A 27,184-nucleotide genomic window follows, 5' to 3' on the forward strand; every position below is an offset into this window, starting at 1 on the left:
TAACTGATGGAGCAGCCGCTTCAGTTGAAGAATAAATTGGAATATTTTGGTGCATTTCCTTTAAAAAGTCATCCACTTTTAAGACTATGTATTAAAATTACACAGTCTTAAATGGGGGTCTCCTTTGCTAAACAAAAGATATGTAAATTACATTTCAAGATTTATATTATGATAAAAACTGAAACACAAAAGATACATTATCTTGCAAAAATGTAAAAGTACATTGCTTCATGAGTCTATAATGATATAATGTGATGTTGATGTAGTTAAAAATGTCAGAAGGGAGACAATGACCTTAAAAGTTTAAGGCAGACACATTAATATTGATTGATTTTTAAGAGATTAAACAGCAAGAATATATCTATACATAGACTGGATATTGGATTGTTTGAAAATTTGAGATGAGATACAGAACATTTCGGTCTTGTAATGCTTTAGACTTAATAGCAAGAATATGCTTTATATGCAGCCATTTGTACTCCAAGAAACCGGATGATGATTTGCCTTGAATTTATCAGACTCTGAACTATTTCTTGTAAAAACCAGTGGTATTTGACAAAGCTAGATGATCATTTCTGGCTCAAGCACAAATGCTGATCTGTCATAGGGGATGTCACAAAAGTCTTAATGTAAGTTTGTTTGTTTATTTTTAACCCTGTTCCATATCTATGTAGATCTGCACGGTGTATTACAATTATTTTATATACACACAGACATACACACATTCCTAAAATATATTGAGCATTGTAAAATGTCAACACCTTCTGGCCTTGAACCAAATAATGTGATTGCACATCAAACGTCGTGTCATTTTTTTTTCCTATTTTTTGTCAAGCCCGAAGAAGTTGGTCAATAACACTTCTTGTTTAAGTAAGTTTAGGCTCATACTTATATTCATGCTTATGCCAGCAAAGTCATAAAGAAATGCTTCTCATTGAGGAGGAAGGTGCTAAATATTGTGATATTTATTATCCCCTTGTGGCAGTTTATTTTATCATCTCAGGTTGATGAAAGTTTCATCTCATTCACAGATAAGTTGTACTCTTAATGAGACTTTCCACTGGCCAGAGAAATGAGGATGTTGGCCCTTTAGACTTTTAGGAACCAGGCCACAAATGCCTTGAACTTGGAATTCGACTTGCAAGAGAGAACAAATCTGACCAGTATGAGATGGACCATCTTGCTGAGAAGAGATCCTGAGGCATTGTACAATTGGCAGATTTTCATTCAGAATCAGACCTCACAAAACATGAGGCAGATAAACATAAGGTATAGACCACATCTATAAAAAGATTTTTTAAAATACCAGTTTCCAACAAATCATTTGTCTTTTACTTTTTTCTCTGCATATAAGAAGTGACAGAAAACCAATATCTGAAGGAAAGAGTACAGCTGGGAAGCAGGAGTTCAGTGTAGACATTTTGCATAATACAGAATTCTTGTTTTCCAAGATAAAGACAAGAAATTGTTGTGTGGCCACTTTGCCTCCAGATTCAATTTTTTTTAAAATAGAAAAAGGTGGATTCTTTTTGGGAGAACTACCAAACAACAAAGTGTCTGGATGTCATAGCTACATCCTGTAAATGTCTATTTAGTTTCACCAATGGTAAAACCTGTTTTGACCTTCTAGTAAAGGAAAATAGCCCAAATGGCCTGTTTAATATACTAGAGAAAGCACAGTGTCTCCAAAGGGCCTGGCCTAAGTGAGCACCCAGAATCCCAGAAAGCCAAGAAATTTGAAGGCAGTCAGACTTGATTTAATTATTTTTTGCTACAAGTCTCATTTCAGAGAATGATTAACGGGAGAAGAGACATAAATGGCAAAATCTTGATCAAAGAATCTGCTGTCAGGGTACCATCTAGATAAATTAGGAGAAGAATGCTCAGGTTTCTGTGAAAGGAGACTAATGACATCAAGTCAAGATGAAATAGAAAGGAGCAGCATTGCAGGCTGGAAATCATAAAAGACTTGCCTGCCCTGACAAGAAGCCCTGAGAAATTTCCCGAACTGGAAAGTAATTGGAGTTGGAAAGGAATTACTTTCTGTAAGTGCTGGGTCTTGAAGTTATGCAGGACTGAAGATGACCCAGGCACCAAACTTGCTTTTTGGAACCTGCCAAGACAAGTGAAGGAATCTTCTGGAAGCATCTGAAACTGCAGCTGTTACTATCAGTTCTACACACTGCAGATGTTCTGCATCTCATGTGCTCACTCTACTCAACTAGGATCAGTCCCTTAACTTAAAAGCTTGAACAGTCCCACCTGGAGGCAAGCAGACAATGGATAAAAGGAGGCTGTGAAACCAACAGCCAGTAAACATTTGTGTAATTCAGAGAACTTGTTTACAGGAATGGCAGTCTCATGGAGAGAGCAGTGGCCCTAACTGAAATCAAAAGAAAACTTTACAAGTGATCTGAATGTACTTGTGTGAAGAGAGGCATTTCAGAAGGTAGCATTTGTCTTTTAGTATACCATAAAGGATTTCAAAAGAGTAAATTAAAAAAACTCCAAACCTTTTTCAGTGGTCAGAGGTGTACTCCTGGAAATGTAGTGTTTAAATAAAAATAAGATGACCCATTTCTCAGGAAACATTGAATTGTTGTTTAAGTATTGAGTTTTCTAAGAAATGCTAGTATTCCTGTCTAGAGGAGCAGATCTGCCATTAGAAGTCTCCTTGCCTCAGGTTTAGATTATAATAAAGAGTAGCATTTCTGCAGACAAGCACTTAGTGTGATCAGTACTAAAACTGTATGAGATTAGCTAATGTACTTTTCTGTGATGTGCAAAGTGAATGCCAGGACGCACCATTGTACCTGACTGCAGCAGCATGAAGGTGCACTTCAGCAGCGTTCTGTTGTAACGCAGGATTTTGAAGGCAGGAAAGCGGTCTCTGGGGTGTTGCCCGTCAGCAAGAAATTATTTTTAAAAGTAGGAAATAAAGGAAGAGTTTGAACAAATAAATGGGAGCAGCAAAACTTTCAGTGGTAGTATTACATGCCATCATAGAACAATAGCTAAATGAAGCATGTATTTAAAATTTGGTGAGAAGCTTTTGTACATTTTAGTTCTGTTAGGCTCAGCGGGTGTGCTGCACTTTAGACTTCAGTCTCCAGGGCTGTCAATCCAACAACTTTCACAAGCACTATATTCACTTAAAAGCTGAAAGAGAAAAATAGAAGGGGATGATGTTAATAGCACTTAGCACTTATATAGCTTCCCTTCCTTGAAGTACAGTGCAAACATGAGGTAATTAACAAGTACTTTGTCTTGGAGATGCAAATGTATCTCTAAACAACCTTTAAGCAAAGAGAATACAGACATGTAAAACCAACCTATGCCCAACTACACATTTTCAAGCTTAAATACTGCAAAGTGCTATTTATGGTATTATTTCTTGCTGTAGTTTATCATTAAATCCAGCTTGTGGAAATCAACACAGTGTATTTCTGCATGCAGGGCTCCTTCTTCATTGTGTGAATAACTTAATGTAATAATTTCATATTTCTTATTTGATGAAGTGCCTGATACAGGTAACCACCAGCAAGTTATACAATGGGGTGTATTGTTTGAGTAGTCGAAGTATGGGATTAGGTCGCACGGATGCACCAGTAATTCAAACTGCCAGGAGCCTCTGTAGCAATCCTGCTGTGTCTGCTCCAGTATCTACCCACGTGGTATTAGCTCCTCTGAATATGTCCCACAAAGTCTTGGACAGATAGTTACTCACCTAATCCACTTGCTTAGAAACTTGAAAGTCTTAAAAGGAGAGAACCAGGAAAGAGAGGTTCAGCTGGCACTGAGAGAAGTGAAATCCTTTTGAGAAGAAAAAGGAACAGATAAAACTACAAGCCTCAGACTTGAAGTTTTTCTCTAAATGAGGAAGAAAAAATGTCTGCAGCTGTGGTGTGTTTTCAGTGTACTATTTTCTGGTTAAAATAAAAGTTCTGTGGTGTTTGCAAAGCTGGAAATAGACTTATAAGTCAATTTGATAATTAAAGAGTTCTTCTGGGCCCTTGAGCTACTACCAAAGGCTATCAGCACAGATCAGCCAGGGTGCAGAGCAAGTCTACTCAGGGAATTAGCTCTTTCACTCTCCTCTTCATTCTTAGGCCATTATGACTTTAGGGTGGCAAATCTGTCAAATTTGCAATTTCCTCCAGTAATAGAGTTTTGGCAGAAGCTGATGCCGGTGCTGTACTGTGCTCATGCACAGTTAGGTAGCCAATGCATGCTTCATTTGAGAGAGGCACAGAAAGCTTCTCAAAGTTACTGCATTATAGTTTCTCTTTCAGTGCTGAGCTCAGCTGCTGAGAGCAGAGGAGGTGTGAAAAGGCTTGTTAATAAAAGTCTGTTTAGATTTCGTTACTCTGAGTAGCCAGATCAAGACAATACACCTTGCCAACCCTCTGAGAATTTCAGTCCTCTCTGGAAAAACTTTCTTTTCTGCACTGAATATTCTTTCCAGTTGACTGTTCATGCAATGCAAGCAGAGCTCTCTTCTGCTGCCTTTGATTAACAGAGAGAATGGAGACCGCCTTCCACTTGTAGAAGATGGAGCAGGAAAGATGAACAAAGGAGCCAGGGAGGTCTTGCTTCTCTACTCAGACACACGACAGAAGCCTCCAGCTCGGCCTTTAATTTTTCAACCTTCTGTTTCCCCCTGTTTTGTTTTTAATACTAGAAAGAGGAACTCCTTTGAGTTGCAGGAGGAACAAAGGTGACTGGTGTGGAGGTTAGACTAGATGTGGCGGTTTAGCAGATTGGTGTTGCAAAAATGCCAAAAGCATTGGGGAAGGTATAACTCACTGATTGGCCCATGAGATGGGCAATTATAGGTTGGTTATGTTCAGCACATAGCTGGGGTTTGGGGGAGCCATGTCTTAGGGTCCCCCAATGTGGTGGCCAGTGAACATACATTACAAGGGACAGAGAGTTTTCAGTACAAGTCCCTAGTACCACAGGAACCACTTTATGTTGGGGTGACCAGAAAGGATTCTCCCAGGATCATTGTTCTGTTATGTTAATCTATCCCAGTTTGGATTCCCCGGTTGGCTGTCAGCCTCTACCCCTCGTCACTCCCCCAGATATTCTCTATTGGTCCCCATTCCCTGGTCCCACCTTTTCCCCGCCCCCAGACAAAACTGTGAACCTCGGGATCCCGTTGGTATTTGCCTCTGCAACCTTGGACAGTGTAGCAGCAATAAATGCTCCTGGCGGAACGCACGCAAATGCCCTTCTCGGCTCTTTGCTACCGACTGTACCACTGAACCCACCCCTGCTTCTGTGGGGGCACGCAGGACCCCACGGAGCCGGACAGGGACAGTATTACCCCAAGTCCAGCATGAATTTTGCATTGTGCCAAAAGCATTTAATTGGCTAGATCTGGAGAAGTCTCCTACCAAGGCTAACTGAAAGAAGGGTGCAGTGAACCACAAAGAACTCAACCAAAATATTAATTTCTTCCTCTTCACAATGGCTCTGGTGTCTGAGCAGTGAAATAAAAGTCAGCATTTCTGAATGAAAGCTGTAGCTACAGAAGTATCTTTGGCTACATGTTGAGCCCTAGTCTTTAACAAGTCTGAGGACTTCGGTGATGCTTTTCAGATTACTGTAAAAGAAAAATCCCAACCTGTGGTAGACTTGGCATGTGGTATGGGCAGGCTTTTTCTCCCCCATAAAATTAAACCTCTCCTTTAATCACTGTGATTTTCTTTTGTTGTGGTCTTTTTAATGTTCTGCAATTTTTACTTGGATCTTTATTAAATTTTTTTAAGATTTAACTCTTGATGAAAGCAGATATAAGCCTCCTAAGCATAAATGCTACTGCTCCTTTCTCTATCGGCATAAGCACTCACCTGAATACACTGAATATATATATACAGATTTCAAAACCCAAATAGTAATAAATGACAAGAAATGGGTGCTGAAAAGCTGAGTCAGTCTAGTTCACCATATATTCCAGTGTTACACTTCCATTATAAATTCAAAATCAATTACAAAGGTTAGTAAAATCTTATTTCACTTTTTTTTTTCACTTGTCCACTTGTATTTTCTAAATAAGTCTCAAATTTAAATGATTAATGACCTAACTTAATCGAAAGGAAAATTATTCAGAGGAGAAACATTTTAAATAGCACATTTCCATACACATGTTTTACATTGTTACTGAGTGATAACCTAATACAGTTAATTACTACCTTTCTCCCTGCTATAACTTATTTGTCATCAGGAGTAGGATTTAGTCCTTTTCATCTTGTCATGGCTTTTGGTGTTAAGTGCTTGCAGTACCTTGCCCCATCAGGAGATCCAGAAGGGCGATGTTTCATTTATTTCAGCATTGCAATTTTTTCTGTAGAGTTACTTAACAAAAACATTTTGTTATATGGAGTGGTTAGTGATGTAATCATTGAAGTCAATATGACTTTCACAATTTATTTCAATAAGAAGAGGACTGTGTTGACTCTGTGTCACCCCAGTAAAAGATGAACACTGTGCCCTTTTAAGTAACATATCACACCCATATTTTAAGGAGACCACTTGTAAAAAATGCTCTGGAAAGAGAGATGCGCCTGTTAGTGCAAAACTTACCTTCTGAATTCTGCTTCTAGTTTCAAGAGAAAAACATAAAATGTAAGGCATGTGTTTCATTAATACTTTTTCAAACTGTCTTCTGATACATTGCCTTTCTGATGCTACATGGTGTTCTCCTGAACTATTTCCCAGCATCATGGCTAATGTCCTTCTCTGAAAATTATCCATTAAAATTTTATCAATTTTGTGTTTTGGTGAGACAGTATGAGGAAATGCCATCGGAAAATTAGATTCCTCTCTGACATCGGGCGCCCAGTCAGCAATCCAATCCCATGTGTTTCTACTGAGACATTAGGATTTGATATAATTTTGGGCAGAAAACATTTTAAAATGAAACAATTGAATTTTCTGGATGGTCTTGGGGACCACTTAGCTTAAGAGAATACACTTCCAAATCAAAAGCCTTTCAATCATTCTAAATATTATTTGGACAATATTTGCTTTATGTGTAGTAGCAGTCTGAATTTGTATTGAATGTTTGACTGGCTCGTGCTCGCATAGATGATGTATGAAATTATTATTTCATATTTTTCTAGTGTTTGCATTGCAAGTGACATCTGGCTGACAGCAACCTGGAGAAATGGGATATAAAGTGAATGCTGCAGTTACTACGGTATCATATTTATCAAAAGGCTTAAGGTTGGTCTGTCTTTGTTTAAAATGTGAAACTAACAGCAATGAAAAAAACCAGCACTTTTTTTTTTTTTATTTAACTGAGCTGCTTAGAAAATGAAGATAGATGAAGAAAAAATGCTAATGGTATTCTGTATTCTATTCATTGAATTAATTTATGTAGACAATCATGCATACTGGCTGAAAGACAGTTCTCAACTTGTATGGAGGGGTTGGTTTTGTTGCTATTATACCATCACATTTTGGATAATGTTATATATAATTCATACACACTATGTCACAGAGATAGGGAAGTCTGGAACAAGCTACTGTAGGAGACTGGCACAGTTCTTTTACAAATCTGTGTTCAGCTACACAAATCCAAAGGTAGGTTAATTCAAATTGCATTATATCTTTGAAATGTACCTGTTGAAATCTGGTCTTTAACCAAACTCTTACCCCAACACTTCTTCATTAAGGTCTTGATGTGTCACTTGTCTAATGGTAAATTTGAATTAGTAAATTCTTGACTAGAATACAGGTTTTAAAAATTATTTTACAGTTTGAAATGCGATATGAAAAATTATGATGCTTCAGAAATATGAGTCCAGCCTTAAAAAAAAAAGGCATTGTTAAAATGCATGCAGTTTGTGAGGAAGCTCTGCTGATGTGTTACAGGGCAAAACCAAAAGTGATACAGTGAAGTGTCCAATTTCTGGCCATGCCCTGGCTTCTACACTGGCTGGAAGTGTCTCTTGGACACTCTTTGTCCAAGAGACACTTGCTATCTTTCATGCTTGTTGATTATAAAGAGAGTGGAATCTGTGTGAAGAAAATGGGGGAATTTGGAGGGGTGGGGTTGGGTTCTTTCCCAGCCATCCTGGGAAGGAAGGAATCTGGGGGCTGTTACATGTATGCATGTGTAGTTCAGAAGAGGTTGTACAGAGATAGTGAGGTGGGTAGAACAGTCTAGGAGGGGAAAAGTCTGCCTGAGAGAGACAGAGAGACGGCAGACCAAGTAATCAAAAAATAATTGCATCTGTACCTCTGTCAAGTGATTTTCTGATCTATGAAGTTAACAAGCTGAGAGCACTCAGCATCTTCCAGAACTTAGACCTTTGCTTTTGAACAAATAGAAGACCCAGCTGTGTGGTCCCATTCACAGGAAAAAAGAATTAACAGTAGTTTTTCTTTAGGTCTGCAATTGCAAGGTCAAGTTGGGAAACTTTAAAAAACCCCACCAAAAACAAATGAACCAAAATATGAAAAACTGGGGGCAAGAAATACAAAACATTTCCAAATAGCTCACATAGGAAAATTTTATTCCCCTAAGAGAACTTCAAGAAGAAGATCTTTTTACTAATGACATAGGGTATTTGTCTATCCTCCTTTGTTATACATTGGCAGTATGAATACCATCACTCTATTTTTCTCTCTGCTTTTGCAAACATCTCCAGTCAATAAGGACAGGACCTATCCATTGCCATAACTTACCTTTCCGATTTTTTTTCTTGTCAGACAACCAGGCAAAGGTCACTGAGGTGTTGATCACGTCAGACCAGCAGAGTATCAAATTAGAGCATTCAGACCAGTATGTGTTCTGAGCATAGCAATGAGACAGAACTGACCAGAAGAACAAAGTGCTGATACTGCAGAGTCTAAGCCTGGTTTCCTAAGCATTGTATAGTAGTTCTTTTCAGCAATTCATTAACTATGCAAAATGCCATACATGATTCACTGGAATATGCTTTGCAATTTTAGAAGAAGATCATGAGTTATTTACCTTATACTGATTTAGGATATCATGACAGAGAACTTGTTATGAGGAAACACTAGGTGCCTTGCCACTTAAAAAGCAAAAAAAAAGGAATAGGTACTCTTGGAGCCTTTCTGAAGGGGTACTATTCACTGTTGGAATTCGTATGCGCTCAGGTGGTTTGTTGTAGATAGATTATTATAAAACACAGTCTGCTTACCTGTTTTCCATATTTACTCTTTTTGAACATGATATCTTTTATTTGGTTCCTTTAGAACTCAAAAGACCTGGATACACTCATTCATAAAGCAGTGAATGTATCCAGGCTCTCCTTGTGGGAGAGCTGGACTGCGTGAGCCAGACTGCATATCTGAAATTTTTATGTAGTGTGTCTTACTAACAGAATGATTCATATACAGAGATATACAAGGTATCTTGAACCTCATTTAAATAAGTTTCCAAGTGCTACTGCCTCCTATTGAGCTAAAGTCACGGAACTCTTCAATTTATTTTTTTCGCTTTTATTCAGCTCTGTGTTGTATTGTGCTACACAGTACTTCTGTCTCTACTTTGTGACGTATGAAACAAAGCTGTTTTAGTTTCTTAGCCAATGTTATTTATGCTCTGTGCTGATGTATATTACACTTTTACTCGTCTGCTTCTCTGTCTACCTAGCCACACACTCAGATTTTATCAGCTTCTGGTTAAGATTGCTAGACTTCCTGTATGCCAACACAAACAAAGAGCAAGGAAATAAGTGGTTAAGTGATTCAACACTCCATTTACACTGCTCTTGTCAGCAATCTTTCTCAGTCCCAAATACCTCACTTCCAATGACCGCAGGCTTCCAACTTCACCCTGATTACATTATTTTTCTTCTGTGTACTATTCAAGACAATGTTTATTTTTTCTGCTTCATGATTTTACACTTTCTATCTTGAATATTTGCACCCTAAACTAAGGCATCATCATTAATTAAAAATTGAGAAAAGTCTGTGTTACAGTGGGGATACTGTAACACGCCTATATCAAACCAGGAGTCCCGTGGAAAAGAAATATCTATGGACGGATTCTTGAGAGATGTTTCAGAGATGTTTATTTCCCCAGCCGCATGGCCGGGCTCTGCCGAGGAACTCTTACAGTCACGGGACCCGAGGGTCCCTGCCCGCGCAGGGGACACAAACCAACCAATGGGGAACGAGGCTGAGCAGGGGCAGGGAAACCCCGTGTGTCCCCTCAGGGCCCCTCTCCCAGGGCTACATGGCAGGGGGAGGGACCCCAACAAGTCTGTAAATCATCATTATTTGCTATGTTGCAGGCTTAATAGTTGAAGGTCTGGGAAACACTTCATCCATTGCATTGTTTAATATTGTCCTTTGTGTGCTGAGTAGTAAAGCCATGATTCTTCTTAATAGTTTGCATTTCCAGTCTGTTTCCCAGAACAAGAGTAGCTCAGACTTCCTCTATTGTGCTTTTGAACCTTCCTCCACCTGTGGGGTAAACCATATTGGTCAAAGGTCTGATCCTTTTGAAAGTGGAATCTTGGCACTTTCTTCTGTGGGGGTGAAGATGAAAGTGTATGAATGACATTCAATATAAACAACCTTTGCTTTTCAAGAGAAGAGTGGTAGCACCTACATATACTACAGGAACTGAATTCTCCAGATCATGGTAATGTCAGTCGAAGTGCTTGCAAGTGTGTTTTGAGGCAATTTTAAGGAGTGATTTGTATATATAAAAAGAGCCAGAGAAAAGTATTCACTTTTTGTTTAATGACTAAAACTAGTATTAGCTGTGCTAGACTGATGAACTGCCTGAGACATTTCAATACAATAGCAGACACTGAATATATTTTTATTTGGCAGAAGGCAGTAGGAAGGGGAAAAAAGGCATATGGACATAAGTACACAGACAAAGCCATGAACCTGAGACCTTTCCCTTCTCCCCCTTCTTCCCCATTTTATTCCCAGTTCTTGCCTCTGGAAGAATCTTTGGATAAATAGCAGTCCTGAGGTAATATACCATAATGGCAAAAGCATGCTGAAGAGGGTGGAGTGAAAAAGAAAGGGGAGATTCCATGTTGATAAATAAAGTAATTTTCGTTTAGCTTGCATTCACAAAGTTTCTGGGTAGTATAGAGGAGTGTTGTAGAAAGGAATGTTGCCTGCTTGAAACATTGCTTTCCCTAAAGGCTACACAATAGTGTATTGGAAGATACTTGTCCTTCTAGATGAGAAGGCTTATTACAGCTGGTAATGGGGTCAGTAGCTCTGACCCAGGAAGAGGTGACAGGTCCGGGGAGATGGTCCCGAAAGGAATCGCCTTCCCGAGGTCCGGTGTCTTCCCTCAGCTGCTGGCAGGAGGGCCCTTGCAGAGGCTGTCAGCTCTTTAGTGATTATCAGCTCATGATTCCAGCTCAGCTCTGCAGGGCAGCCTCCAGGCCAGGCCAGACCAGAGAGAGAGACGAGAGGCTCGTGTGGCTGGTTCCACACAGAGGTAGCTTTATTGTGGGTCCCCTCCAGCGAAGGGGAAAGCCAGGGACGAGAACCCTCTCTGACCCACAGGGGCCCATAGAGCTTGCTTTTATAGGGATTCAGGGGATGGGTGAAGGCCAGTGGGTTACAAAGGATCTGCATAGGGTCTCCTAAAGAATTGTGGGTCTGCCTTTCCTCGCCGTGACCAAAGAAGTGGTTGCCTTTCCAGGGAGTCCTGCTGGGTGACTGCGAAATCTCTTATCTCAGCAGAGATCCCTCCAGGGCAGGGGCTGGGCATATCCCACAAAGGCTTTCAATTCTTGACCATAGGTATCCTAGGCTGGACTAAACAAAAAGTGTGGAAAGACTTCAGAGAGCCATTTTTACCCTCGGTTATAGCTAAATGCTGTTATGAAACATCTGAAGATCTTGCTGGTGACTCATTTTGGCCTAATTTATTTAACATTTTGGTAGGCTATTTGCTTTTTCTCCTCTCTGTATTAACTTTGCAAGGTTTGAGTTTCATGTTGAATTTTTGTGCTCCTTGTTTTTTTATAAGTTTTTCCATATTAATAAAAATACACTTTATTTATAGATTTTTGTCTAGAATACACAAACTCTGCTGACTCTGCAGATGATTACATGGCACTCAAAACAGAAAAACATGATGTGGAAAGTTGCCATAATGATGGTAATAACTGTGAATTCCAATGATACTGATGCCTTAGGTTTTAACTTTCATATTTTTCAAATTCTGTACTGCTTAGTGTGTAACTCTGAAAGTTTCTTGTAGCCTGTTAATTTCTACTCTCTTGTGCTGGGTAGATATAACAAAGCCTCCCTGGGCCTGCTCTCCAAGGACACCCAGGCCTAAAATTATAAACCAGAAAGCCTCTGAAGGGGGGGGTAAGCTGAGAGGAATTACATCATTAAACTGAAGCTTTAATTGGAGAATTAACCCTGATATGCAAATGAACCAAACCTATAAAAGTGTGAAGAACTCGTGACCTGTCGTCCATCTTGGGGTCCATCTTGGCAACAGCCTCTGGCCCCCAGGGGGTACCTTTGAAGGCCTTTCAAATAAATACCTACTTTTATTCCCTTACAACTGTCTAGTCTCTGTGTCTAGGAGGCCTCTTAAGGCATCAATACTCGTAAGGATGGAGAAAGTACTGAGTGTGTGATCCTCCCAGTATGTTGGTGTCTGTTCCCTGTGTGTGGACTAATCCTTTTTGAAGCCTTCTGTACAGATTTGACTCAAAGCTCATCTGAACAGCCCTTTAGTAACAGCTATTTTGAAGTCTAAAATCCTTTAAAAAATTGTTTCACCATCCATGAAGTTGAGTTTGGCTCAGATAGTAGAAACCTTGACACCTCAGGAACACAGTGGTCCCATTTCATATCTAAAACAAAATGGGATTTAGATTGCTACACCCTAGCCATAACCATGTGGTTGGAGACTGCTAAATTCACATGAGAATGCCTGTCTGCTTTCTGCCTGACAAATACCTCTCTACCAGCAAAGATTTCAATATAATATATTTTCAAAATAATCTTTCCTTGATCAGCAGACTACATTATTTTATCATTTTGTAGGCTTTGTTTCCTTCATGGGTGAATAGTTCACCAAATTGCATTTAATATCTGTTGACTTGGATTTTTAAAAGATCAAATGGCTTCCACATCTCATGATGTTGTTCTTCATAATTTGTTATTTTTTCCCAAATTGACGCCACGGCATACTTAGAACTTGATTTCTGTTCTATCATCCTATCTGAAAACAGGATCCTGACAGGAGTCCTGCCTTATGAAAGGATAAACGTCATGGGAGTGACTATTACACCCTCTTTTCTTGAAGGAGGCATTTCTATTACATTTCTATTCTTCTGGTAGCTCTTTCCAGATACCCAATCTTTTGTTGTTTACTTTCAGCATCTCAGTTTTCAGAACTGCTCTGATTGGATGATCTGTTGGTTTTTTCACCTAGTTGAGCTTTTACCTTTGCATCTATTAGCACATTCTTACACTGTTCCACCTGCTCTTTGCCTCCCTTGGTTCTATGTAAAGTGAATGTCAATGTTGAAATTTCAAAACATTGAAGTAAATAACACAGCCCATACTTCTGCTACTTTTTTCCAAAGGGCCAGCTTCCCCCCCCCCAAAAAAAAAAAGTTTTGCAAAGTTATGGAAACAACAGTGAGTAAATCACAAGAGGTGTTGCTCATATTCTTATACTGTTCTGTTTCTTACACTACAAAGTTAACCCTATTATATGAGACTTCAGTTTAGAGATGTAACTGTGTTTATGTTTGGAGATGCCCAGAGTACTCAAGCTACAGCTACTCTGAAAATAAATATATTAATAAAATAAATATGCATTAGTATTTGAATATTCCTGTCCAGAATGATTTTGTGTTGATACAGGCATATTCTCATCTATACTATACATAGCTACTATAAAATAGAAAATTTTAAAAAATGAAAAATCACCAAGAAGGGAAAACCAGATTTTTTTTTTCAAATTGTACTGAATAGAAGTCTGAGAAGCCATTACTTGTTGTGTAACTATTGTGGATAGATGTGTTTCCAGTTAGGGGTGGCTGGTGCATATACTTCTTTTTCCACCCCAGCAGCTTCAGTTTTATAACTGTTTGCAGAAGTTGTTAAAGAAATTAGTAGACTGTGTGCAAATGCATGGTATAGGTTTTTTGGCAGACTTGTACAAACTTGAGTTTGCAGTAGCATTAGGCATCGGATCCCAATATGCATGTGTCCAGTCACAGTTAATACAAGTTGCAATATTTTGTTGTGAACAGACTTCATTAGCAGTTACAGCACTCAGACACAAATGTTCCTATGGGGGTACAACTGCCCTGTTGGCTATTTGCAAAAGTTTTAAGGTGTATTAATCTCATTTGAAACTCTGTGCATAAACAAGAACCCTCTCTAGATATTTATTTAGTTAATTTTCTTCAGACTTCAGAACTGATCTGTTCTACTCAGATGCACTTTTTATGTTTGTTGCTATTTTGTTATTGTTTAAGTATCGTGTTGTTGATTATTAGGTTGGCACTCCTGAACAGCAATTTGCATTATGATGCTTCAGCCCATGAAGAGTTCAGATGAACTTCTTTCTTATATTTACTTTTTTAGTTCTATTCACCTTGCAGTCTATTTTTTTTACCGTTATCCAATAAAACAATAATGCAAGTTTTGTGTTTCTACACGCACACATATGTACATGTATCTATATATGTATACTGTATGTATACTGGGATTGGGGGTGATGTGCTTGTGAAAGAAAATCTGAAGCCCTCTACTTGCCTGTACAATAGGAAGTTCCAGTATACTTTTTCTCTTGCTGTCCTTCAATTACACTCATTTTAGGTCTGGGTGTGAATATATATGTGTCTCGAAGGTGGCCATGCCACAATTGCCCCAAAACTGTACATCCACTTGTAAATAAAGCTGGTTTCTGATTTCTAACTACTGCCATTTCATCTGAGAAGTAATGAAGTTTCTGCCTAGACTGGAGGCACTAACCTAGAAAGATAAACAGGGAGCACATGTTTTGTGCTTGTGAATTATTGTTTGTGGTTTGCTTTGATAATTTTGGCCTTCATATAGAAGTAGTTACTTGTAGACAACTGGCAATTACTATTGAGGCTGTGGGTATAATCCATTAATATCCCCTAATTTAATGCAACCATCCAAATCAAACATTCTTCTGTTTTTAAAAAAGCCTGCAGGTAATGAAAGCTTCAGAACATTCATATGTGTAGTGTTACAGTAGAAAAGTCTAAATTCTGCATTCAAAGACCTGGTAAAGTCCCAAGCTCATATTAATGCAACTTCAAGCTTCTGAGGGAATATTTTGACTGTTTGCCATTGGCCCTGTTGCTTATGGAAAAGCAAGGAACTAAACTGGTGCCTGCTGGCTTTTAATACCTCTTTTTAGGGGAGGTCAAAACTTGGGCCAAAGAAAATGGGGGGACCCACCCACATGACTGTGCCTGATGACATTACCAGATGTATTTAGAGAACGGGAAACTACATCTGTGATGTTCTACAAATATTCAGCCTGTGGAAGACGGTGGTACTGGTGGGAAGACTTTCTTATGTCCAGGTATTTCTGATTAATCTGATATGCTAGATTTTCCAAATGAGGAAACAGCTCTCTTCATTCCTAATTTAAAGATTTTATCCTGTGAGACCTGGAGAATATTGAGTATGTATTTCTTGTGTTATATCAGAAAATAGGACCGTATTTCAGTGAAAATGTAAAACACTGTTCTTTCATTAGTTCATATTAATTTCATTAATCCATATAACAGAACGTAAGAAATCTCATCAGCAAATTACCTTAAAATTGGCAAATAGATACAAAGGGATCCTCAAATGTGTTTTTCTTACCTTGATGTCGGAGTCCTGTAAAACTAACCTGTAAGGTGTCTTTCAGTGTCACCAAATCTCCTTTGGTATCTCCACTGTGATCACTCTCATACAGAGGGATCAAACCATAAATGACTCAGAAAAAGTCAGGTGGAGAAAAACAGTTTAAAATGGACTGATGAAGCTTTAAATGGTTTCATTCTTCTCTCTGCTTTTAATTGCTTCTTTTTGCCGTCAGTCTGTTAATAATCTGTTTGTGTTGTTTATTATTTCTGAATCTTAGTTTACTTAGCCTGTATATAAACTCTGTCTCCTTTTTATATTCCTGCATCATATTGCTGAAGGAGGAGATCATACTGCTATGTGAGGAAGCAATATGGAGGATGTCACTTCTGTATTTTTCCAGTCTTAATGTTCTCTTCAATGATATGGAAAAATCACTAATAAATACAGGTTTGTTAACCTTCAGAAAACCTTTTCCTGAACAGTCTTGATTTCTGATTTGTACTAGTTTAAGTCATTCCATTTGCATACAAAAATAATCTCTCTTTTCCCCATCTGTTATATTATTGATTTACATCTTTCAGGTAGTTATCTGCAATGATGCACACAAACATTCATAGTTTAATACTGTCATTTTGAGCTGATTTCCCATAGTCTATTGAACATAAACCATGAAAAATTTAGGATACATTTCACCTTCTTTTAAAAGTTTATTACAAATTTTGGAAACCAATTGTAAGTGTTTTACAATAATGGATACCTTTATGCTCTTTTTTGGTGCTCCATATTTTTGTGACACTTGATAAATACCACTCTGTAGACCAATAAATAGTAATTTTGAACTAGCTTAGACCTTGATTGCTTTGTTTAGATAAGTCTGTGTGTGTAATCATGCACACAGACTTTGAGTCATAACCTGCCAGCTCAGATGACAGTAACTGAAAATACTTCTTCCCGATGGCTGGCTACAATGGATATCAGTAGGTAGTTTTAGCACACTCCTCCTGGTTAGCAAGTACCATCGTAGGTGGTGTTAGACATACCTTCATGGTATCCTCTGCAGGTGAACCAAATACCAACCGGCCTTTGGAAGCCAACGATGCATTGGAAATAGACTGAGAGTATCACCTATGCTTTAAAATGTCTCCTTAAGTCACCTCACTGCAAGGGTGAGTTCAAATTAGTAAGTATTAGGTCCTGCTCCAAAACCTGGCTACTATGTGCAGATGGAACTCAAGTTATATGCAAAAGTGGAGTTACAGCTCAAGCTGATACAGCAAAGACAAAGCCCAGTGTGAGTTTGAATAGATATTTTTCTCTAGTAAAAAGTATATACTCTGAAAAACATGTTTCCTGGCAATGATCAGTATCAGACAACCAAGTCAATATAGTTGAAGTCTAGCTTGCTTGTCTGTTTATCTGTGAAAATAGCCCCTTCTATCTGTTGGTGAGTGAAACAGTGAATGCTTCCCCTTAAATACAGTACAGGACAATGAAATACATTAGCCTCACTTCCTAGATACACAGTTCCTCTCCCAGCTCTGATGATCTTCATCTCAACAATGCTTCTGGACATTATATCCAAAGCTAGTCAGTCAATAGTTTGGAAGGACTTAAAATAACACTAACAAAAATTATCAAGAAGTTGGAATGACGAACACTTTAGATGAGAAAACAGTAAAAAGAAATACAAGTAAGCGGGCTGGCTGATGTACTCTGGCTGTTTATCTGAGAAAGCCTCATGGTAGTGACATCTGTTAGACTATAGACATGACTTTCAATAATCAGGAAAATGCACTCTTTAAAACTCTTGTCTGTAAGGCTAGGCTAGCTTTGGTCCTGAGTTACTCCACAGCAGAAGTACTCAGGTGACTTAAAGCCAGACAGATCACCAAGAGCTGAGCTTTGATTTTACTGCACTGATAAACTGATGAAAGCTTGAGGTCCTGGGGCTGCATCTGCCCTAAGTCCTTGCCTTTCCAACTGGTACTTCTAATGAGAATAGGAGGAAGACCTGCCATCACACTCTATGATGCAGAAAGCCAGAGGACTTTATTTCATTGTAGTCCTGTCATTAGCAGATGAGGAACCTCAGGAAAAAAGTTTCTAAAAGACTAGTCTTCAAAGGATTAAACCCATTCAGTAGTAAGAAAGGAGATCTTTAGCTGGAGACCGTAAATGAACGTTGCAGTATTAAAACCTGAAGGATTGCTGCTCCCAGAGCTAACAGCATATTTTGCATCTTTTTATTCCTCCAGAAGGGGAAGAATTGATCAGTTGCTTGATCAGAAACTCTCAAGTGTTTTAGTAGCAAGGAAAACTGAGGCTTGAATTTATAAAACAAGTTTCCCTGTGCTGTAGCAAGGCAGGATGGGGGCTTAGATGTGAAAAAGGGAAGGCCACACTTGATGCTGGAGGGTAAGAATATTTTATGCTTTTCCTTTGGGAATGGTGGAAGCCCTATTAAAATGAGTTGTTTCAAATTTAGGCTGAATGAAGCACTTCAGAATTTGCTATGGGGAACAATCCAGCATTGGCAAGAGAATGAACATAATGACCTAATACTGTAAAGACTGTCTATCTCTGTTTCCTGTAGATCTGTGAAATGTCTGACTTTTGTAGGATTTGATTCCAGTGTGACCACCAAGAAAACAGAATAAGGAAAGTTTTCTTGTTCTTGGTGTGAGTGTATTATTCCCACGTTTATTTATGGCAGTCCTAATCTAAATGATCTGCAATCCTTAAGCACAAAGACTTCAGGTTTAGCTGGGGCAGGTTGAAAACTGCTAAGCCCTGCTAAACATCCTCATAACTGCAAAAGGCACAGGGTTCTTAAGCTTTTATTTGAATAGGCTGTAGCTATTATTAAAATAACCTTCAAGTATTGACTCAAAATCCCTTCACACTTTGCTAAAATTGTCCTGAAATTTCTGTCATTCGCACTAATATGTTTCATTTTCTTTTCCACATGCTGTACTTAGCACTGTATTTCTCCCTCTTCTACCTTCTGTATATTAAAAAAATGTTGGTGCCATTTTCCTAAAACAAATAAGTAAAGTGAAATTTTCCCTTTGATCATTTTCTCTGTTCTTATTAAAAAGTACATTGCATTTAAAGCTGCCTCTTGTCTATTGTAGTTTAAATGACAAGCCCAGATGAGGTGCTTTAAAAGTTTGCAGTTACAAATGGAAATGTCTTTAACTATTTATAATCATCTTTGTTTAAATTGTCTTTACACATAGAAACAAGGTAACTGAGGCGCTGAAATGCATAGAAAACAGGATCTTTTTAAAAAGTCAGTGGTTTTGTGAAATGGACACATTCTTATCAAAGACTGAGGAAGTCTTGTTTTTATTTGGTTTTGGTTTTTCCATCAGCATATGAAATATTTACTTGTTAGGCAGTATCAGGAATATCCATTTTCCATAGTGTTGTACCAGCCCAACCCATCAATGTGCTGGTTAATTAAGTGTGACCTAAACCAACTTGACTTGAGCTCTGCATTAAATGCACAAAACCCATTTGAGCTGACCAGCAACAGAAGTGGTACTCAGAGAAATTGAAAAGGATTTCTCCCAAATGCTTTCTACTTACTTACAGCACTCAAGTAATGGCTGAAGATTAGCATATGACATGACAGATTACATTAAGTCATGTCTTTCCAGTGCTTTATGACAGCACTATCACATTAGCTTCTTAGCACTGGCACATCGAGGCATGCAAATGTTTTCAGACCCTCTTATTCAAATCTACAAGCTGACATGGCAGCCTTGATATGATTATTAGTCATTTGAGAGACTTTAATTCACGTCATCAGATAACAGGTTCTGCTAAAAGGTTAGAGGAACTGTCTGCTTTTAATGAAGCCCTCAAAAAAGACCCTCAAAAACCTCCCTGCTCACAGAGAGCCTGATTTGACTTTATTGACAAGATCCCCCTAAGAGTGAATTTGAGTTGAATAAGTAAGCAGGCAACTACAGTAAAAAAAACACTGACTTCATTTAAAAATTAGATCGAACTGGGTTGGATTGCTATCTTTCTGCTTCCCATTTTCTTTCTGGTTGTATCGTATCTTTAAAGACAAGGCTCTCTGTCCGGAAAATGTTTTCAGCATATGATGTTGGATGAGGAAAAGTGGCACAAAGACTGGTCCGAGACTTCAGTGGCAGACTCTCATTGTTATACTGAGTGGAAGGTCACTGCTACTTACTACAGAGGGTTAACTGATGGTATATTGTCACAAGGGTCTGTGCAGCACAGTTAGGAATTCTGTTTGCACTCTTTTAAGTCTGCATCTGTTAATGTGACATCATATTCAGATACTGTTTTATGTAAAATCGTGGTGAGTTTGCATTCTAATGAAAATACCTTGTAAATTAGTCACCCATGGTCAGTGGCAGTTGGCACAGGGTGAGTAAGGTGAGAGGTGATGTTCTTCCTGAGCAGGTAAAAAGGAAAGGAGGCCTTTACCAATAAACAGGATATTTGGTACTACCGCAGGGATTTCTCTTTGCAAAAGGTATGGGAAAATGGTGCTGATCCCAGCCAGCATTGCCCCCAGACCAAAGATGCATGTCGCAAAATTGATAAAAGAAATGAATCTGAGTTCTTAAATGAGTTCTTAAAATCCTTTGTCATTAGTGTCATGATGGGCTCTGTATCAGTGGAGCTTAAGTCAGTATAGTACTGCCCAGACTACAAGTGACTTCCAGAAAGCTACTGGTGTCTCTGTACCTGGAACTCACCACAAGCTTTTTTACCTGTTTCCTTATTGTTGCCTAAGGAGGAAGCTGAAAGTTGCTTGTGGACTTTGTGAGGCACCTAGTTTAGAGATCACTTTGCTTATGCCTCAGACTTCCTCTAGAGCCTTGCATGGTTTGCCTCTTAGCAATATGCTAATTGGGAAAGCAGGAGAGGACTGTACTTGGATTCACAGACACTGTGTATTTAGTCTAATTGTTGCAGTTGACTTTAATTTTTTCTATGAAAAGCTAATTCAGAGACCCTAGTATAGGACTCACACTAGTTACCAGGACATGCATAGACTGAGTTTGAGACAAGTGATTGACTGTAGCTAATTCACCTTGATGTAGAGGACCTGTTTTGTATCACCTTTCACATTGCCTCTGAATGTCACCTCTACAGCACACATCCTCCAGGAACTCTGATTCTGCTCCTGCTGAATATAGAATGTGCCAGGTACAAAACAGCTCGCTCCTCTACACCGGCTCACTAAATCCTCTCATCTTCATTTGCCTTTGCCACTCCTGCAGCTGTGGCCACAGTGGTCCTCTCAGATCCAATCGACCTGTTCTGCTTCTATCTCCATGTCTTCCAGCCCTTTCTTCTATCTGAGCGAAATCAGTTGCTCTAAGTACTACCAGTCTAATCTGACTGTACTTCATCCCATTCCCTAGGGGTAAATTGACAGGATGAGCAACAAGACAGTGAAACACCAGCTTCTTTGTTCCCACCCTTTTTGCCAAGAGCTTTTCTGTCCTTAACCACAGCTTCTCATCACAAGACTCCACTTCTGTGCTTCACCACCATGAACCAAGCTTTTTTTTTGTGTGTCTGCTTCATTGTTTCTCCACCTCCTCTCACATCCATCTTAAAATGTATTTTCAGCCTTGCTTGTGCTTGTTAATTTCTCTCTGGTTGGATTTATGATCAAGTACTTTAATATATTAATCATACAATGTCTTCGTAACTGCATTATGTAACTTAAACCATTATTTTATGTAACTTTGTACAGTGTTTTGGACCATGGTTTATATGAAGGCTACTTACCGTACAACACAGTTACAGTGCTTTTTGCATGTTTTTTTCTTTGAAACAGTAACAAAAAATCTTCTATTACATTATGTTACATCATTGCTCATAAATTTATTTGCAAGGCTAAAATGAAATATTTGGACTTCAGTCTTTCAACTCTTCCACATGAGTTCTCCCACTAAGCTTGAAGAAGATTGAAAAGATTTAAGCCTGTTCATGGGACACTTCAGCAACTGGGAAAATAGGTAAATGAGAACAGAGAGGTTTAGAGCAGCTCTCTCAGGTGCACCTGTGAAGCATCCTACCTATGGCAAGAATAAAGGGATACAAAATTATGATAAAAGACAGGATGTAACTGTACCAATAGTTTTTCCTCATCACAAAATAGGTGCATGGGCTCTCTTAGCACAAGTTATACTTGAAGCTGTAAACCAGATTAGGTAAAACAAATGAAGGAAAAAATATATTTATATATATATATGGATATATATATCCATATATATATGTCAATAGTATGTAGTAGTAATAAGATAAAAATATGTAACAGCTGTGAGTCCTCACAGCAGAAGCAAAATCAATCCCAAAATTATTCTTTAGGGATTTGGCATGAGCTAGCCTGCCTGAAGATCTTTCTTTTGAGTCATCCATTGTTTCACTGGGCTAGGTACTTGCTGTGAAAGTTCTGTACAGCTTTTTCCTGCACCTCTACTGGCAGGAAAAATGTGTACTCTCCCTTAAGCAAACTTTTACTGCACTGTGCGGCAGTGGTTGTTGAGATCCAGGATTCCTCTGTTGGTGGATGTGTTGGTGCTGGCAAAAGCCTTGAGTCCTCAGCCTGGCACATTCCCAAACCCAGAATGGCTCCATCTTCCTTGATGGGTTAATTTCAGCAGCAGAGGGAAGTAATGAGAAAGGACTTCTAAACTGGAGGCTCCAGCTGTTGTCCTACAGCTCTGGTCCTACAAGGGTTTAGTGTAGCTGCTGACCACATTAAAGCATCGGACCTGCTTGCATCTCCTCTGTAGATCTATTCCTGATCCTCATTTGTCTTTTCTGAAACACTTGAAATAGAAGACTGGGATTAGAGAAATACAAATTATTTTAAAAGCCCTGCTGAGTCTCTGAATTTTTGCAGACAGTCCTGTACTTGCAGTTATTTCCATCTTGTAGTTTAATACAAGCTCAAAAATCCATACTGCTTTGCTCCCTTCTGCCTATTTCTTCTGCAAGGTGTACATGTTGATCAATAAAGAATCTATCTCCCCCTTTTCATTACTTCTAGCCTCCTGCCATACTCATACTCTCTTATACACAGGTTATGAACAATTCCACTGTCTCAAAATTATTTTAAATGTAATTTAGGCTAGAATGCAGTAGAGTGACAAATGCCAGTGAATTGAGAGGGTTTGTTCACCAGAGGCTGCAATCTCTTGCGGCAGCTAACTACGGCTCTAATCTTCATTTGCACTTTCCCAGTCCTGTAACAGATTGCATTGCTCTCACCCTTTCTCTCTCTCTCACTGTTATTAATTCTTCACCTTTAAAAAGATTAATACCTTTCAAGAAATGGACTTGTGTGCTGATTCAACTATTCTGACCGCTAATATATGGAGCCCCCAGCACTGAGAACAGCAGTTTGATATCCACCACCTGATGGACCTTGATGTACAGCCACTGTTATCTTAAGTTTTCATGGTTTGTGAGGCTTAACACTTACTGTATTCGGGTAAAAAGGGGCTGTTAGTGGGAATGAAGGAATTGCTCTAAGAGTTAAGGGAACTACAGGAGAGTTTTAGATTAATCCATCCTGCCAGCTGTACGTTTCAATGTTGAAAGGCTGGCCCTGGTACCTGGTTTTCTTGTCAGCAAAAAGCTTTCAGTGGCCTACTTGGGAATCAACACAAACATAAGGTGTGATAAAAGGGAAGGGCTGAGGTAAGTGGCAGAAATAGTAGGAATCACTTAAATTTCGCCTGTACCAGAACAGATTATGATGTTGACTTCACAAGGTATCAGCTCTTTCTCATTACATTATACTGTTGCTGATATAGAGGTATATCAAGTTGTCTGCCACTGAAATCTTCGAAGTATGAATTTAATAAAAATCCTCGTATTTAAAATTTGGCATTCAAATATCCGTTATCAATCTTAGCAGTCATGAATGTAATATTATTCCTTGTGCCTACATTTGCATAAAATAACGTTTTTGCTAAAAAAAAAAAAAATTTGTACTGTAGTTATACTAATTTTCATTTTATTTTCTAATTATTTAATAATTCTAGAAGTTTTAAAAAATATGCATCTAAAGTCTGAAATGGGCAGCTGGCATTTCAGGAAACAGCTTACTGGCACAGGGCAGCTCCAGGAGCATTTTAAAGGAATATAGAATCCAGACTAATGCAATTTTCATGTGATTATCTTCTCTCCTTTGGCGTGTTCCATCTCTTCACTATCCTGGACTGGCTTTCTCTCAGTCTAGCTGTCCTTCATACATCAGTTCTATGGCCTTTTGTGATTTAGGACTTCCAAGTCCATCCCAGCAGATACAAATGGATGTATTTTAACTAGCTGAACTTAATACATGTGTATTTCTATACCAACCACTCCAAGGCTATTAAATTGAGCTTTAAACAAGCTTCTCTGAGCAAGTGGACTCACTGAGTGCTGAACAATAGTGGGGTATGTATTTCTGACACTGAACTGCCTCAGATATTTCAACAAACATTTCATTCTGAAGTATAGACATACTACATATTTCAGATTGCATCTGACTTATTTTAAACATGAATTAACTGGTGAATGTGGTGCCTAAACTATTTAACTGTTCCTTTAAAATACATACTGAAATCCTAGGCCGTGTATGCCTGAATTTGATTTAGCACTTGGTCTTATACCACAATTCAGTTTAAGTGAGCCAGTAATTGGGTTTTCCTCACAGTGACAGAGGATCTCAGAATGAAGTTGCTTTGACAAATATTGTGGGCATTACATTCTTATGGCATGAAACTTTACTCTGTTGTCACTGAAGTCAAGGGTATCCATTGATTTTACTGAAAAGTGGAAGCAGCCCCACAGCCAAGAGGGCTTTAAGACACATCTTAGCAGAAATAATACCTTGAGCAGGTGGCATTGTCCAAAATATTCTTGGCATATACAGCTGATTTAGAAAGCAGCTCACACTTTTTCTTGGTGATATAGTACAACATATTTGATAAATGAGTGTGCTATTAGATGAAGCTGGTATGACCCACAGTTGAAATCAGCTATAGACTTTAAAAATAAACTGATATTGATACACTTCTAGAGAAAAAATATTGCCATATTACAGCTTGGCATTCATCTTCTGCATTTCTGTGAATATATCAATGTATGCATATGTACCCTGTGGAGTGCATAATTGCGTGCATGTATGGGTTCTACTCCTAGTCTGGTGGGCGGGTATCTTAAGGCCAGTGGAAGGGGTGCTTACCTGTGCAAGGCACTTGTGTAAGCCTATACTTTATATCTTCTAGTATCTCTTGGAAGCTCTTCTCTTCAACACTGCCTCGCCATGCTGCAAGGGTGGTAAAGATTTCACAAGAAATTACTGTGTGATGGTAGGAACTGTATGCTGCTCTACATGAGTCCCTGTCCAGAAACACTGTAGAAAGCTTGTCTGAGGCAGTCACATGTGTTTTATAGGCTATACCATCCTTTGCTTCGGCTTCCTGTGCCTCTGAAGCAAGTAGGCACAAAAGGGCTCTTGATAATATCTTCCTGCAGTAGTAAAGGACCCTGAGCAGTAGTGCTGGCCATGAGGACAGCTGGGCATGGCCATGGCAGTACGTGCTATGGCTGAATATGTTTAATGGCACCTCAGAGCCTACAGTCTATCAGATAAACTGATAATATTTTTAAAGAAAGCAACACAGAAGTCTCTTTCCTGGATTGTTTGGTTTTTTGTTGTTTCTGTAACAAACACCACTTAGTTGCTTTGTCATCTCTTATGTGCTATATTAAGCCTTATTTGGGTATTTTTTTTGTAATAGCATAAATGTAGTGTTTTAAAGGAAGAAGTATTTGATAAAGAAAAAAAAAATTCTTGTTTATGCTCAAGAATGTGTAGAAGTTGTATGGTTTAAAAAGAAACTGGAATTCTGACTGATGCTTCCTGATTGAAGGTGATCCATCAGAGCAGAAGAGGCAAATCAGTGGGGAAATCCTTATCCCATAGTGCTAAAACTTTGCACAGTTTCAAAAATGATATGGGAAGATCAGAACTGAGCGAATAGAATGCATCAAGGATCACTGTATACAACTCTAGTGCTAGTGTTCCTGATGGGGAAGTATTCTGGAGAAATGTTACTACATTTTTACCTCTGTTCATGTGGTTTTCAGTGTCTGATGGACATAGTCAGTCAGGATACTTGACTAGGTGGATCTCTTATTTGACATGAATAATACTGCAAAAAGAAAGAAGCCTGAAGAAATAACCTTATTTTAATAAAATATTTAATGACTTCTTTATTCTTGTTGTCAATACCAGAATGTAGGAAAGATAGACTCTCTTATCTGCTAGGCCATGTATATTCACAAGGTTTTTGGAAAATCTAAATGATGATTCTGTTAGCAGTGTGACTTTCAGAATAATATGTATTCAGGCTCTAATAAAGAAGGTATTGCTGGTATGGAGGGATGCATTGCTTTATTTCAGTGGCAACCATAAGCCAGAGAGCTATTAGACCTCTATTGTTAGACGCTGGATAGTACTTTTCTGCTAAAACTAAGCAGAAGGTAGTCAGTGTGATCATCTAATGATAGGGCCATTCATTCACATCTAGGGAACTTCTGGTTTAACTCCAACCCCATTCCCTTCTGGGCATGATGTAGTGGTGGAATTCTAAGGGACATCCACTGTACCCCGGAGGAGGGGAAGAAGTAAGTGTTAATCCCTTACTGCTCAGAGGGAGTCCTAAACACAGCTGTAGAACAGACCAAAAGAGCACCCTATCAGTTAGGTGCAGCTCTTGATTAGATGGAATCGTCCAAAGGAGACATGGATTCCTGTTCCCTTGTTTATGACAGAGAGAAGATACCTCCCATGACCTTCAGCTATAGATTCTCATCATGTTTGTAGGCCTAGGGAACAACACATTTTAGAGATAAAAACTCACAAGGAACTAGCATGTGGCTGTAATTTGGGCTTTAAAGAAAAGGGTGGTGTAGGAGAGAGAGGACTTGCTCTTGGGAAAGGCTGAAATAACTGAAATAGGCCACTAGACATGACATAGAGGCCGCAGCAGAAGAGAACTCCTTTCTTCCCATTTTAGCAATTCCCAAGTGTTTAGTAGTAGTTCATTCACTTCATGATAAAAATGAGGAGGTTTGAAGTAACACATTTTACAAGGCTTGTTAAACCTTGACAGAAAAAAAAAGTTGGCCTCTAGCACAGCATATTGTGAGCTGAAAGAAACAACAGTGAGAGGAAGATGGGAATTTGAGCTCCTTGGAGAGCAGAATCTCAAGGGTTTTACAGATACCAGGTCTTAGTCAAGAAGGACTGCGGAGGGACAAAAAGAAATTCTGTGATAGCTACAAATGA

At 38.8% G+C, this 27,184-nt stretch overlaps 1 long non-coding RNA gene across 3 annotated transcripts in view; it reads left to right on the forward strand.

Annotated features, from left to right (window-relative positions):
- Positions 1 to 27,184, forward strand: part of LOC138114021 (uncharacterized) — a 254,311-nt gene that overhangs the window by 14,014 nt on the left and 213,113 nt on the right. For 2 of the 3 annotated variants that reach the window (XR_011152447.1, XR_011152450.1), the window contains exon 3: positions 7,128 to 7,230. This is a non-coding gene — a long non-coding RNA (uncharacterized lncRNA). Of the gene's footprint in view, positions 1 to 1,044; positions 2,450 to 7,127; positions 7,231 to 27,184 lie in introns of those variants that run through there. The other variant, XR_011152448.1, reaches the window with a different exon arrangement.

The sequence above is a fragment of the Aphelocoma coerulescens genome, chromosome 8 (genome assembly GCF_041296385.1).
Source record: "Aphelocoma coerulescens isolate FSJ_1873_10779 chromosome 8, UR_Acoe_1.0, whole genome shotgun sequence".
Classification (NCBI taxonomy): domain Eukaryota; kingdom Metazoa; phylum Chordata; class Aves; order Passeriformes; family Corvidae; genus Aphelocoma; species Aphelocoma coerulescens.